This window comes from Corapipo altera, unplaced genomic scaffold, assembly GCF_003945725.1.
Source record: "Corapipo altera isolate COAL_440 unplaced genomic scaffold, ASM394572v1 68, whole genome shotgun sequence".
In the NCBI taxonomy this organism is placed as follows: Eukaryota; Metazoa; Chordata; class Aves; order Passeriformes; family Pipridae; genus Corapipo; species Corapipo altera.
The window spans coordinates 3,627,659-3,642,484 of record NW_020884919.1 but is presented as its reverse complement, the minus strand read 5'-3'; the positions used below and the strand labels follow the sequence as shown (position 1 = coordinate 3,642,484).

Sequence of the window (14,826 nt, the reverse complement as noted above, 5' to 3'; positions counted from 1 at the left end):
TATTTCAGCACCTGTCCGTCCCCTGTGCTCTACACCAGATGAAACTGTGCACAATTAAAAGTATTTTAGAAAAAAACACCCAAGTACATTGAAGCTACATTTTCAAAAGGAGAAGGTGGAAGTCTCATGGAGGTAAAATGAGGTTTTGAGCATCTACACAATTAAATCGTTTCTGAAAATGGTAGTTCAAAGACTCTCAACAACTTCTGAAAAACTTATCCTGTATAATGCCAATTGCAGATGGCTGGACATCAGGTTGAATTTCCCACAGAAAGTGTGATTTAACATCAGAATGGGTTGCCCAGGAGGTGGTAGAGGCACCGTACCTGGAGGTGTTTAAGAAGAGACTGGATGTGGCACTCAGTGCTCTGGTCTGCGTGACAAGGTGATGGTTGGTCACAGGTTGGACTCGATGACCTCAGAGGTCTTTTTCAACCTGATTGATTCTGTGATAGTTCCCTCTTCAAAACACAATATTTACAGTTTACTGTAAAAAAATACATGGTATGTAATTGTGTGAACCAGCAAGACTCTTTTTTTCCTGCCATCACATCAACTTCACTCACTTGGGGTTTGCATCAGACGAAAGACACTGTTCTTCCTACGTGAGGCTGTTTGTCCCCAGCTCTGGACAGGGGATGTCTTACCTGTCCTCTCCCACCTGCTGACACATACCAGAAGACAACACTACTTTATGTGAACGTTCATCTCTGCCCAATTCCTGAGGCAAAACCTCCCACTGAGAAAGCACCACGGTGGTTTTAACTATTGGGAAAAAAGGGAAGGGGTTGGAGTTTATTGTTTACTCCTGTATCTCAAATTTAATTAAACTTGAAACGTGGCAGAAATTAGGATGCAAACAAATAATTAAAACTTTAATCATAAATTAATTCACTACTCAAAAACATACAGTCCTTGGCATTGATTTCATGTAAGTAATTGAAAGTCTGTTATTTCCTGCAGTACCTACTACTCAACTAGGCTTTCCAAAAAATCTACTTTTTCAACAAGTTATTTCTTATGGCTTTGCTATCTCACTGGTTGCCTCTGCAAATAATCAAATTAGGCAAATATTTCCTACATTACACTGAGAATGACATACCATTCATTGACTACACCCCACAGAATTTTAAAATACAAAAAAAGCTATTCTTATACAACTTACTTACTCCCTAAAGACTCTTGACTACTCAACTGATAGTTTAATAATACTCCTATTTTATTAATATTATTGAAAAGACTGAATGAAGAATGATAGGAAAAAATCCTTCACCTTCACAATAAAAAGCAGCTGATAAAGAGCTTCTTAACAAGGCACCTTTTAGAATTTAAAAAATCCCTTAAAAACCTAAATGCTCGGAGCAAAAACAGCTACTGTAAGGATGTAACACATCCCTGGAAGTGTTCAAGACCTGCCTGGATGCCACCCTGAGCAACCTGGCCTAGTGGAAGGTGTCCCTACCCATGGTGGGGGGGTTTGGAATGGGATGAGCTTCAAGGTCCCTTCCAACCCAAACCACTCCACGATTCTCTGATTCTAAGGAAACAGCAAGATGAGAGAGGAAAAGAGTATACACAAATACACAAATCAATTAGTACACCAGAAGAAATGGGTGTCAATATAAGCACCATAATCTAAGAAATATTTGGCTTCTCTGCTGTCTTGTACGAGCTTCCACCACAGCCTCTCACTTGTTGCAGTCTATGAGACTGTCTTTTCATTACTTCACCACATATCTATATTAATACCTTTAATTTGTTACTCTTCTATTACATTCAGTACAGGTTGCCTGATGAATTCAGAAGTTACTGGAAAAGAAAGAGGAGAAGAGAAGGAATGGCACTGACACCCTGTGCCACAGCTGCTTCTTTCCTTAAAGGGACCAGGCTTAGATCAGTTTTACAGGCACAGAACCTGCTACAATTGAGTCTTTCCATCTTGAAAATTTTTGAGACTTTGTATTTAAATATTTAATAAAAAACATTTAATTAATAATATTTAACATTTAATTTGAAAATATTGAAAATTTATTGATTCTCAGCATGAGGAAAACTAATTTTCCCCACCAACAATAATGAAATACAATCTCAATTCACTGTTGGTTACCACTAGTTTGAACAATGGAATTCCACATTTTCGTTTTTTGGTGGGAGGAGGTAGAAGAGTAAGTAGGAAACATATCTGAATGGTCAAATATTTTTGATCATATCTTCCTGTTTTGCTGTAGGGCCCACCTGTTACTTGGGTCTGTCAGTCTGTGCCTCCTGTACAGCCACAGGAATTACAGGTACAGCACAATTGTTACCAGACATACTTTGTTCATGATTTTAACATTTCCCCCTCTGCTTCAACCATGTGAATGCAGGTTTTGATTAAAAATGAGAAAAAGTGAAATTATCAAGCATGTTGCTAATCTTGCCTTGAAGGAGAGCTTCCTTTGATTCCCAAAACCTGTAACTTTGCCACACTTACCACACACTGGGAGCACAATGTGAACTGTGCCATTATATCAGGGCAAGCACAATAAAAAATCATTAGTAGACACCTAGTAACATTAAGAACTCCAAATCCACTGGACCCATCAAGAACTACACCCTCTCTCTTTTTCTTTTAAGAAACATCATATTTATCAGAAGTATTATTACCTGCATCCAAAACTGGGAGCAGTAAAAGACCAGGCAGTGCTGCTTCAGAGCTCTTCATCAAACCAGTCTGGGAATCTTGGCTACGGATCCCAGCGGGGAGCAGGACTTTTTCCAACTCATTCTATCTGCTTCAGTCCAATGGACAGATGGCTAAGTGCAATTTCCCCAATTGTGGTAGCGTTCTTTAATCTGAGTAGAGTTGAGGGCTGAAAAGAAAAGAGAATTTGAGCTCAGCTGATCTAACTTTCCAGGTGTTTTAACCTAAGAAGGGTCTCAGAGAAGCCCAGAGAGGTTGTGGAGTCCCCATCCCTATAAGTGTTCAAGACCAGCCCTGGAGCAAGCTGGTCTAGTGAAAGGTATCCCTGCCCATGTTCAGGGGGCTGGAACTAGATCATCCTGAAGGTCCTTCCAACCCAAACCATTCTGAGGTTCTGTGAAGAAGCTTCATCAAATAACTACTCAATACTACATCACAAATATTTATCCCAAAGTATCTCCACAGATGGAGACTCCACAGCCTCTTAGGGCAACTTGTTCCAACGTCTGACCACTCACAGTAAAAAACTTTCCATGTTTTAATGGAATTGCCTCTATTTCAGCTTGTGCCCCTGAGCCCACTCATCTCAAGGCTAAACTGTGCCAGCTCTCCCTGCCTCTCCTCATGGCATCCCTGTGTCCTTACACTGGAGTTTCCCAACCCGTTTTCTGTACCAGCTACAGTTTTCTTGTATTTTCGTGACTGAACTATGTGACTGATTGGAAATATTTCTCCAGTATTCTTTGCATCATCTGAAAAATAAAGGAGCAAAAATTAAATCACCAATGAAACTGCTGGCTAAGTGTATCTGGGCCACGAACACATTGGAGACCCACTAAATGTGGGTCTTTCTCATCCCATTAGAAGCTACACTTTTTAAAGCAACAGGGCATTTTTAATATTTTTCTGTATCTCAGCCACATAGAATCCGAAGTTTTATATCAAAATATTTTCTTGCAAAGATTTAATGCTTTAAAAGAAATTAGTTTAATATAGCAATGTGAGCCAGGCACACAGTCCTATTAAAAAAAAAAATCAGCTTTGTCTCACAAATCCTTCTATCACAAAACCATAGTGACCAACATTAATTATTTAATTTTTTTTTTAGCTTTTAAGCCTTCACTGATGGAAGTCCAAGTTAACCTTTAGTTTACTTTGTCCTGGGCTAAATCCACTGTGACATCCTTTTTGCCCTTTTAAATACAGCAATGTTTTGGAAGTCTTCCAGTACTTTGAAATAAACACATTTACAAGATATGCAACAATTAACATGAGTGGTTCTAGAGGCTCCTGAGACAGCTCTGAAGTCCCTATGATGTGATGTCCAGATATGTTTATATAACTTTTTTTATTTAATAGTTAATTTCAGAAATCACTCCTTTACCATCTTCAGCAAAGTGGGTGTGAACTTTCTACTCCAAACAAAAAATGATATGGGAAAGGAGAAAACATTAAAGTATGAAAAAGAGCAAAATTACATTAAAAAGGAAAAAAAAATACATTAAAACAGTAAAAGTTTATGCTTAAGGATGTCTAAAGAGTGAGCTGACTTGGAGACACACTAAAAATGACCATTTCACCCTGTAGCTGGTTGTGTTGGAGCCAGAGGAACGACTGTGTTAGACACAAAGATCAGAAGATGATTGTGATGTTTATACACCTAAAAGTTGGTATCTGCCCACTTCTCAATCACAAGCCAGACAACATGTTTCTATTTATTTCTCAAAATGACAAGGTTTAATACTTTTTTGCTTCGGTCTTCACAGAAGAACTTGAGATTCTCAACAGTAATTAAATTGTCAGAGAGTTTCCAGTCAAAGCTTCCAGAGAGATAAGGTAGGAAGAGGATGAGAGACAAATTCAAACTGGCAAAGTCTGGAGTCCTTACTGAATACCAAAAGAACTAGTTGAAATAGCTCTTCAGTCACCTGTAATTACCTTCAAAAGCTTGTGAAAGTCAGAAAAGCTCCCAAAGACATGAAATGCCAGCAAAAAAACTTACCCGAAAGAGAAGAAAATGAGAATTACAGACAATTAAACCTTACTTCCATACCCACAGGATACCAAACAAAGAGATTAAACCACCTATATGTGCACACCTAGAGGATTGGCCAAACAAGACTTGTCAGGGGAAAAAACAAAAGTCACATCAAACTAATCTTAATTTTCCCCTTCGACCAGAAATGCATCTTGACTTCAGTCAGGTTTTCTCACAGTACATTTTAGGAAATAAAATAAGAGACAATACAGTCTAGGTTATATCACTAAGAACCAGTAACACACAGGGTGTAAAGCTGCATGGTGGGAGTAAGTCCAGTGGTTTTCCATGAGAATGCCAGAACACGGGAAACAGGCAGGATTGTGTCCTCACTCCAGTGTGATTCAGTATTTTCACTGGTGGCTTGCAGAGCATGCACTTAAAAACATCAGCAAGTAACACTGACCTCTGGGAGGCATTGCAAGTGAATACTGGAATTTTAATATATCTTCAACTGGATTGAGAGCTTGAACCCTAAGAAAGAAGTAGTTTAGCAATTAAATTACAAATTACATTTTTTTTTTACTGTATTTTTTTTAATGCATAATTAAGTCAGGAATGATCCAAACACATTTCACCCTACCTGAAAACAAGAGATGAACAATTCTCAGGATCCCTTACAGATCAATTTATGTATTTATTATATTGTTACAGTTATAGTATGGATCTACACTGAAACAACGGGAATGGAATGGAGAAAAATGGATGAAAAGATGCTTCTAAACCAGTAAAGCAACACAGAAGTCCCAGCACTGCAGAGGCACAGATGACCCATCCTCACAGATCTCCTGCTGATCTTCACCTGTTCTGTCCCCCAGACTGTTCTTTAAGTGCTGAACCTCCATGTGGAAGAACAGAATTCAGAAGTAATTCTGAGCAGAATCCATGTAACAGCCCTAATTCTCCACACAGCCTGTTGTGCAAAAAGACACTGCTCAGCCCAGAGTCTCTAAAACACAAGGATTTCAAAAAATTACCAAGGAAGTAGTCAGATAGCACTTTTTTCTAATAGCTACACATACTGTGGTTCTTCCATCAGACGACTGGCAGGAACATTAAACCTCCAAACTTTTTTTGTTTTTACAACACGTAAAAAGTTTTATTTTTAATATATATCATGATTTTAAGAAGTACAACTAAACAGAGTACTACTGTAATTTTCTAATTATTCTAATTATATTTTTCGCAAGTTTTTAATGTCACAATTTAAATTATGAACTCTTTATTTCAAGATGATTAATTAGAGTATGTTCCATTTGGGGAACAAGAGTTCAATATCCTACTATCAATTAAACAAAATGCACTCCTTTAGCTTAAGATTAAAAACCAAAATGCAGCCAAAAAGTTTCTTCCTCGTATCTGTCAGATCACAAAAGCATCCAATACAGCAGGATAGGGTTGCCAGAAAACCCCAAGACTTTCAAAAATGTATTTTTTAGTATAGTGGCTTAGCAATGAAGCTACACCAGAAATGACACCCGAGCTTAGGACAGTAAGCCTTTTTGCCAATGAATTTCTTGTAAAGTCAACAATTATAATTTATTCTGATCCTTTGTGTCATCATATTAGTAGTTATTTTTCAGCAATCCCAGAGCAGCAACAAATAATGCCATAGAAGAGGACTGATATAATTACAGGCTGAAAAAGATAGGCCAGCACCCTTACACTCAAAACTACCCTCTGTGGCTCCTTCATACCCCATATGTTGCTAATAAAACTGTTTGAATCATACCTATGAGACAGTTTTACTGATATTGTATCAGGTCCCTGGGTTCTTTGTATGAGATACGATGTCACCAGCACTATAACTATGCAAATTTTGTGATACAGGATCCCACTGGACACGGTATTACATACGTAATTCGCAGTATGAAACTGTGCATTAACAATAATTCTAGTGTTATATAAATGAAACCACTATGTTTATTGAAAAGCTCGCCACACTACAACGAAATCAAATTTAAAAAGCAATAAAGAGCGACTGATGTGCTCATAGCAAAGATGGCAACATTGCTGTTTTTCCCCAAACAATGTAAATTTTGCTTTGTGTTCACGTGGCAATACTTCACAGGAACTTTTAGCACTGGCACTAGACAAATGCAACCCCCACCAACAATATTAATTAATGACTTAAAACAGGAACCTACAGAGTCCCACTTCTAGAAACAACCATGTGATGTTCAGCAAGAACCACCGTATTCACATACAGTGAATTCCCAGTTTCTACTACTAACCATAGTATTATAAAGACTAGGAAATGCAGCATTAAAAACCCAACAGCTTGAGCATATCAACACACAACGTGCTGAAGCACCTCAGAAACATCATCTTCTGGTCAGAAAACACCAGCGCTCCAATTCTGCATCCAGCCTCAGACCTCTGTGTGACCTCAGGCAAACGAGGCTTCATCCCAGTTGCTATCACATACATCAAGGTCCCTCATCTCTTCCTGCATAACAACAGGGTCAGTGCTTTATAAACATCACAAATATCTGCAAAAAGGCACATCAGAGATCTTAAAAATAAGCGTTGCAAGGAGAGACAGAAAGGTGCAATCCGAAACCTGACAGCGCAGGCAGCTCAATACACATTCCCCTCTTCCACGTTGCCAGTGATTTCTTCCCTCCACTACTGGTTTGCTGCAGGTGGGGAATGCTGGAGCTTGTGAGTATTTTTAAAAGAAATCAGAAAAAAAGTACCAGGCTGGTATTGTAAAGTGAGTCTGGTAAAGAGCCAGACTAAGGAGATAAAAGGACATGATTTCGCCAAGGTGCTGTGAGAATTAATAAACCAGATAATTTTATAAAGTAAATTGTACAGTAAATTTGTGTAGTAAATTGTCTAATACATATGGGAAAAACCACAGCTCAGCATTCCCTGGTAATATTTTTAATGCCTTCCACTACAGCTAGAAAACATAAATGACACACAGCACAAGCAGCTAAGGAGTCTCACACTGAGAAGCGCCAGCTTTAAGTAACTGATGCAAGAAAAACAGAGTTGTAACCAGGCACTCTAAGGAAGATAAAGAACTGACTGATTCCTGTAACTTGTGTGCTTCCACTACAGGGGTAGCTTAAGCAGTAACTTCTCCTACAGTTTTCCTTGACACCACTCTCTGTGCAATACAAAAGCCATAACAGTTTTATTCTGTTTAAAAATCAATAAATTGCAGCTTAGGTGACATCCGACAAGGCAGAAAGCTCACGCTCCACACCATGAACATTCTGCCCCTCTGGTATTGCTGCTATGTTTTATCATCACACAGTCTGGAGAGAATTATATACCTATTTTCAAAGTTTGAAAAAAAAAAATCCCCCTCCTCCCCAAATATGGCCCAAAGCTGTTATGAAGCAACTTATTTTTAGAAAAAGCACTTATGCAGATACTTAATTTTAATTAATAGTCTCAGTGACTTCAACATTTGCACAGTGAGACAACTCCACGCTTCAATTAAAGCCTGCACAGAAATGCTGTGCTGATTCATGGCCAAAAGCATGACAGGAACATCATTATATAAAATGCTCTTAAAATTTAAAGAAAAAAAAAAAACAGCAACCTTGCCCTCAAACAGAGCATTAGAAACACTCTGCAACTCACAGCTCGAACAGAACTTACAGGTTACTGAATATCAGAGTGCTAGGGGGAAGATACATTCAATGAAATGGTTTCAGCTTGGGCAAAAGAATTTTGGGGAAATATCTTAACTAAGTGGAAGCAATACAAGCCCCAGATCTCAATCCTTGGCATCTACCGTCTGCCAAGGCTGGATTTTCAGGAGTGGAGAATTCTTAACTAGAAAAGCAGAGGCAGCTGCACCTTTATTTCTGATGTCTTGCTCTCTTTTTCTGTTGTTCACATTGCAGATAAATGGATTTCTTTCAATAAAAAATTAATTACACCCAGGTCAGTTCCCCCAGAGATTATCGGGGACATTTTCAGCAGACAGCCACTTCCAGGGAACAGTCACTTTGAGTTGTAATTCTGTCTATCATAATATACCCATAATAAATCTAATTTTGAAATTATCTGACACACAAGAAACACTACTTAAGTTTTCCTCACTATCTATGTAATATCATAAACTGTAAGCTTTAAATTTTAGGCAGAAACCTTAAAGGTAATTGGTAACAAATTTTTGTTAAAATACTCTAGTCTTATTTATAAGCAAAACTGTGGCTCTCTACTACCAACTCAGAATTTCAGAAGTTTAATCATAAGAAAACCTTCATTCCAGGACAGGTAAGCAGTACTTAAAAAGTAATCCCACCATGCTTTTATTAGGGCATCAAGAGGCACGAGGCATCAGCTACCAAAAGCCTTATGAAGGCTGATGGCAAAACTGAGATAAAGGTAAAAATTTTTTAGTAGCCACTAAGAGTTAAACTGTTTAAAGAAATGCCAAGTATGAGAAGTGGTTTCCCAAACAACCTGCTTCTCTTCTCCTTCATTCCAACTAACCACCTGGTGCTGTGCCATGAATCTGTCTGCTAGACAACAGGGCAGGCAGAAGTCACAGGAGTTTGCTGCTAGCTGGGGTGTCCACCACCTTGGGATGCTCTTTTGGGTGTGAGCATCCACCATCCAGCCCCAGAATCAGCCCCTCCCCACAAAAGATGCTGAGCTAAAGTCACTTCCAACTTGCAGAACCTCCATCAAACGAGGCTTCTCATCACAAAGCTGTGCTACACCACCAACAGTGAAGAGGGACTAAGTTGCCTCTTCTTTGCCTCTGTCACCAGCACAGCCCAGCTGAGGAGACAGACAACTCAAGCAATAAAACAGATACACAAGCACAGGTAGAAAACTAACACCTCAGCAGTTTCCTACAGGACCAGTTTCTTCCCAGGATATCCACTTCACTCCTGCTGAGTGCCAGCCCTGCCAGCCTGCCCTGACTCACAAGGGAGCAAACAGAGATAAAACCAAGCCCAGCCAGACCTGCCTTGGCCCTGCACAGCACCTGCTTGTGCGTTTCCCCCACTCCTTCACACCTAATTTACAGAGTGCACTGTCCACCCTGATCTCACCTGAGCAGTGACTGGAATTAGAATCAGTTCATTGATTAGCACTTAAGTGAGATGCAGAAAGAAAACAGAACACACTGCAAGACTTTCTGAAAATGCATTATTTTTTATTCCAACTCCATTAAGCAGTCCAGTACTTCTAAAGGATTAATGAAAAAGCATCAAGAAATAATACAGAAGAGGAATGTTCATTCTCAGGGAACATGCCAACAACACATGATGAAGAGCAGACACCTCTCTGGTAGTGAAGAGTAAAGCCAGGATGTCACAGGGACATGTGACCTTGCCCACTTGATCCAGTCACTGAGTTTATTTGATTTTTATGAAACAGCATTTTGATAATTCCTCCCTGAATATCAGATTCACTCTAATACTCACCAATATACAACACTGTCATTATTCCTACAAAACTCACAACACATTTTTTCCAAGCCCAGTTTTAGTAAAGACCAGAAAAGTCTGCCTAAACATCCAGAACAGAAAACATTACCTTAAAATTAATACCAAAATGCAGTCAATGAGTGTATGTATAATAAGGATTATTTCCATAAACTTTGTTAAGCACAATGTTTCATTTACAGCTGTTATTTTATAAGCAGGAACTGAAGGCAAGCCCAGGAAGAGTAGAAGTAAATAAGTTTCTAAACAAACAACTTACAGAAATGCTTTTTAACAGGACCAGACAAAACATTCCTTAAAGTTGCATTTACAAGCCAAAGCTGACCTGAGGCACCACACTGAGTATGTATGAGAGAACCTACATGGATACTGACCTTAATAAAACTAGAGGGGCAAATTTTGCACAGGGAAGACATGCTCTTGAACAAATGTTTTCCAATGTATTAGGCACACAGAAGCTTTTTTCTGCATCAAGAACCACACGTCATGTTCCCTAAACTGCTTCTTTTCTTGACCAAACATGCTGTGGGGACAACCTACAGAGGATGCCCCTTGGTGTTCCTCTTTGAGGTTCCAATCTGCAGTTTTCACTAACAATGAAAATATGTGGATTTCCCCCCCCAAAAAAAATCAGTCAAATTTAATATGGTCTTTTCTAAGCTCATGTGCAAAAAAAATACCTTAAGTGATTAGAGACTGTCAACACCAAGAGAAGTTCTGATGGAGATTTTTATTGACTTTAAATCAAGCACAGACCCAGAACCACAGTAATGCAAAAGTAGGGAGAGCTGAGGACGACAAGCAGCATGAATTGCTGTGTAAGATACATGAGGACCCGAGAACACAACTAGTGACTGATCTTGGTCTAATTTAAAACACAAATGGAAAGAAAAAAAACCCAACTAATTCCAGACTTACCAGGCCTTCCTAGATCTACTTACATGTAAAACCCAATAAAACTACATGAGATATATTGAACTGTGTATCCCAACACCAGTTTCAGGTGAGGAACTTGACTCAAGACCCTAGCACACCTCACAGCAGAGGTCATTAAGGTTAATACCCCAGTCAGAGCTGCTCTCCAGCCAGACATCAGCCTAACACAGGACTGTGCACTTGTATCACACCAGAGTCCATACATTCTCTACACATACTCTTCCATCATCTTTTCACCCACTCAGGAGGTACAACAGGTAAAGGGAGGAGAGCTGGCCCACAAAAATTCACGATGTTTCCAACCTTTTCCCAATCCTTCACATGTTCTGCAGCTGCTCTACTAAATCCTTGGCCTGACCTCAGGTTGTTCTGCTTCTCTAGATCCACTCCTATGGAGCCAGGCTGGGGATGTTCAGCTGGAAGAGAAGGCTCCAAGGAGACCTCAGAGCGCCTTCCAGTGCCTAAAGGGGCTCCAAGAGAGCTGGAGAGCAACTGTGGACAAAGGCCTGGAGTGACATGACAAGGGGGAATGGCTTCCCACTGCCAGAGGGCAGGGTGAGATTAGGTATCAAGAAGACATTCCTGACTGCTGGGTTGTGAGGTCCTGGCACAGGTTGCCCAGAGAAGCTGTGGCTGCCCCATCTCTGGAAGTGTCCAAGGCCAGGATGGACAGGGCTTGAAGCAACCTGGGCTGGTGGAGGGTGTCCCTGCCCATGACAAAGGGCTGGAATAAGATGAGCTTTACAGGCCCTTCCAATCCAAACTATTCTGTGACCTTTCAGTTCTGAAGAGTGACCCCTCACCGTGTCGCCAAAAATATCTCTTCAATGGATCATAAATTTAAACACTTGAAGACAACATCTCAGTCTCTTATTTGGATACTATAGAACATTCTGGAAGCTTTCTTTGCAAAAGCCTTGTTAGCAGAAGCAACAAACTCTAACAGCACTGAACCTTTAAAACAACTCTCAACAGCCTAAAGTGCCAGACCCACATCCCAAGACCCAAACTGTAAATCACCTTCCTGATCATAATGAACCAAATGTTTAATAAGACTGGACACATTTAATTCTTTGTACTTCATAGATTAAAGAACAATTAAGAGGTTGGAAGCAGAAAATTGGCTTAAGCTGAAGTTACTCAATTGTGTGGACAGAATTCTTTTGTATGCAGAACAGCATTTACATATCTAATATAAGATATTTAAAATAGGTTTACATTGACTTAAAAATAGCATTTTAAATAGATTCTTATTACAAAAAAAAAAAACTTGCTTTACATATGAGTAACTAGATCACCAGATGTAAAAAACCTCACATGCCCCATGCAGAACACATGCAAGCTCTTGCCCATTCCTCTCTCTGCCTCAAACTCTGGGTTGTAGAGCTTTAGACCATCATAATCAATCAATTGAATAAAATTCAGAATACAGTGTTCTAACACTGTCTTTAAAGTTAAATACAATACTGGCCAACGCTTACCAGGTTACACATGTTAAGCAGTTCAAGTAATAATCACAATGAATGTGTAATTTATGCCCATTCACCTTGATTTATATGAACTATCATATATAAGTCTCATGCATTCATTTTAAGTCATCGGGAAGGATCCCATTTTTCCTGATCTGAATCAATGTTCAGTCTGAACTTAGGCACTTCATTTTTTTTTGCATTAAACAGCATCGTTCTTCGCACATAGGGGAGGATGCCTGGGGCTGCACAGTCCTTTGTAATCTCAGCAACTGGCCCTATCATTCCCTGTGATAGTTATGCTGAAAAAAATAAGATCAACCAAATTTCCAGCTGCCCTTCCAACTGCGGGAGAAACAGATTAGCCCATTCTTTACTTCTGAAGAAAAGGTCCTGCAAAGGTCAGCCTTTCACATGAAATACAGATCATTAACACTGAATACACAACTACTTTGACGCTCACTTTTTGTTTGTATAACTGGAATTCCATTGTACCTATTTCAGGATGTTCTATACTTTATACATATATATATATATGATGTTTAAGGTCCCTTCCAACCCAAACCATTCTATGATTCTGTGATATATATATATATACATATATGTGCATATGTGTATACACACACACACACGGTTAGCTTGTTTCCAAAACTGATATATAATGGAAGGGTTGCTTATTGAATCAGAAAGAAGCCACCCAATGTTAAGTCATTTCTCTCAAAGTATTGTGCTGATGAGACAAACTATAATTTATCAAATAAGCTTCACAGTAGCCTGCCCTGACTGCAAAAAGCACTAAACCACACAATATGGATTGGAAAAAGCAGGTGCAAAATCTGCCAATTGCCTAACTGGGAAATGTTACTTATTTTTACCACAAGCTACATTTACTCTGTCCCATGGAGAGACAGCCTTCTCCTCAAGGCTGTTAAGTCTCTTCCAGAACCTAAAATCTAGACCCAAAACTTGTATTGCAGCATTTAAGCTTATGCAGTTTCTAAAACAGTGTTTACTCTAGAGCTGGGTCTACACTGACCTAGGCAGCAGCCTACCACATCACTTCAAACATATCTCACATGCAGAAAAGGACTGATGGAACATCAGTCCTCATTACAAACAGCAACACTGACAGATTAAAGAAAAAACCCACATTATTTGTGGGAAGGAGAAGAGGGGTGGGTTACAATCATCCTGAGTCAGACAAGTCATACTACACCACCTGATGTTACACTGCCAGGCACTGCAAAAGCAAGCCTGGCCTGGGCTTGGAAATTCCACAGTCTACAGAAAACCCATGAAAATAAAATAATACCAAAAATAATAAAATTTAAAAAGAGCCCTCGTGGGTTTAGCATAGAGCTTCCAAAAGTTATCAAAGTATAGTATTCTTATTTCAATTCCTGAGTGATCCAAAGATAATCAGGTTTTTTCCCCCTCAATCAAAATCCATGCAAGTAACTCTCACCTATCACAAGTTACATGCCAACACAACAAGTGACAGAAGGACTGTGTGTACAGGACATCTGATGTCCCCTAAGCATGTCCAGATGCCAATTAGCCTAAAATCATTTAGTTCCTGAGTCTCCAAAAAGACACGGTTATGTTAAATTATGAGAATCCCAAAAGTCAAACATCCACCTTGAAAAATGCTTCAGTCTTATTGGTTTGCAATCACCTTTTCCTATTTTTGCAGAGACTAACTGCAGAAACAGTACCCAAACAATTTTAATTTGTGACCTTTTAACGTAAATGCTAATTTCTTTGACTAGTTCTTTTACAGCCCATCCCATGTTCCTCCAAATATGAGCTGCCCAAAAATACTCTGCGTGAAAAACTAAATGTTCCCAGTGACAACTCTGATCACGTCATTCTTTGCACATGAACACTGAAAGATGCAACAACAGCAAAAACCACTAGTTATTCTTATAACTTCAGACTAAATCCTAAATATAGTAAGTTTTCAAATTCTCTTTCCTAAAATTCAAATAATATGTTCATTGCTTTAACCAAAAGCTAGCAAAGTACAGCTTGTATTGTGCTGCAGGCCATAAAGGGAACGTTCTTTTATTTGAATCATGGTTGGATGAAGATGAAAAGTAGTTTTTGAAAATTTACAACAGTTCTGACACTACTGTGTGTTCCTCATTACAAGTTATCCCCCTCTATTTATCAGACTGAGTCCAGACCTTTCACTACCTTCAAAAAGATAGTTTTTATCAATTCTTCATGTCTTTATATCCAACCATAGGAAAACTGCATAGAATATGGGGAAAA

At 39.1% G+C, this 14,826-nt stretch overlaps 1 protein-coding gene across 8 annotated transcripts in view; it reads right to left on the bottom strand.

The window, feature by feature from the left end:
- Positions 1–14,826, bottom strand: part of GTDC1 (glycosyltransferase like domain containing 1) — a 179,147-nt gene that overhangs the window by 151,429 nt on the left and 12,892 nt on the right. For 7 of the 8 annotated variants that reach the window (XM_027656261.1, XM_027656266.1, XM_027656269.1 and 4 more), the window contains one exon: positions 2,647–2,852. The gene's annotated coding sequence lies outside the window, so the exon portion shown is untranslated. Of the gene's footprint in view, positions 1–2,646; positions 2,853–3,201; positions 3,397–14,826 lie in introns of those variants that run through there. The other variant, XM_027656265.1, reaches the window with a different exon arrangement.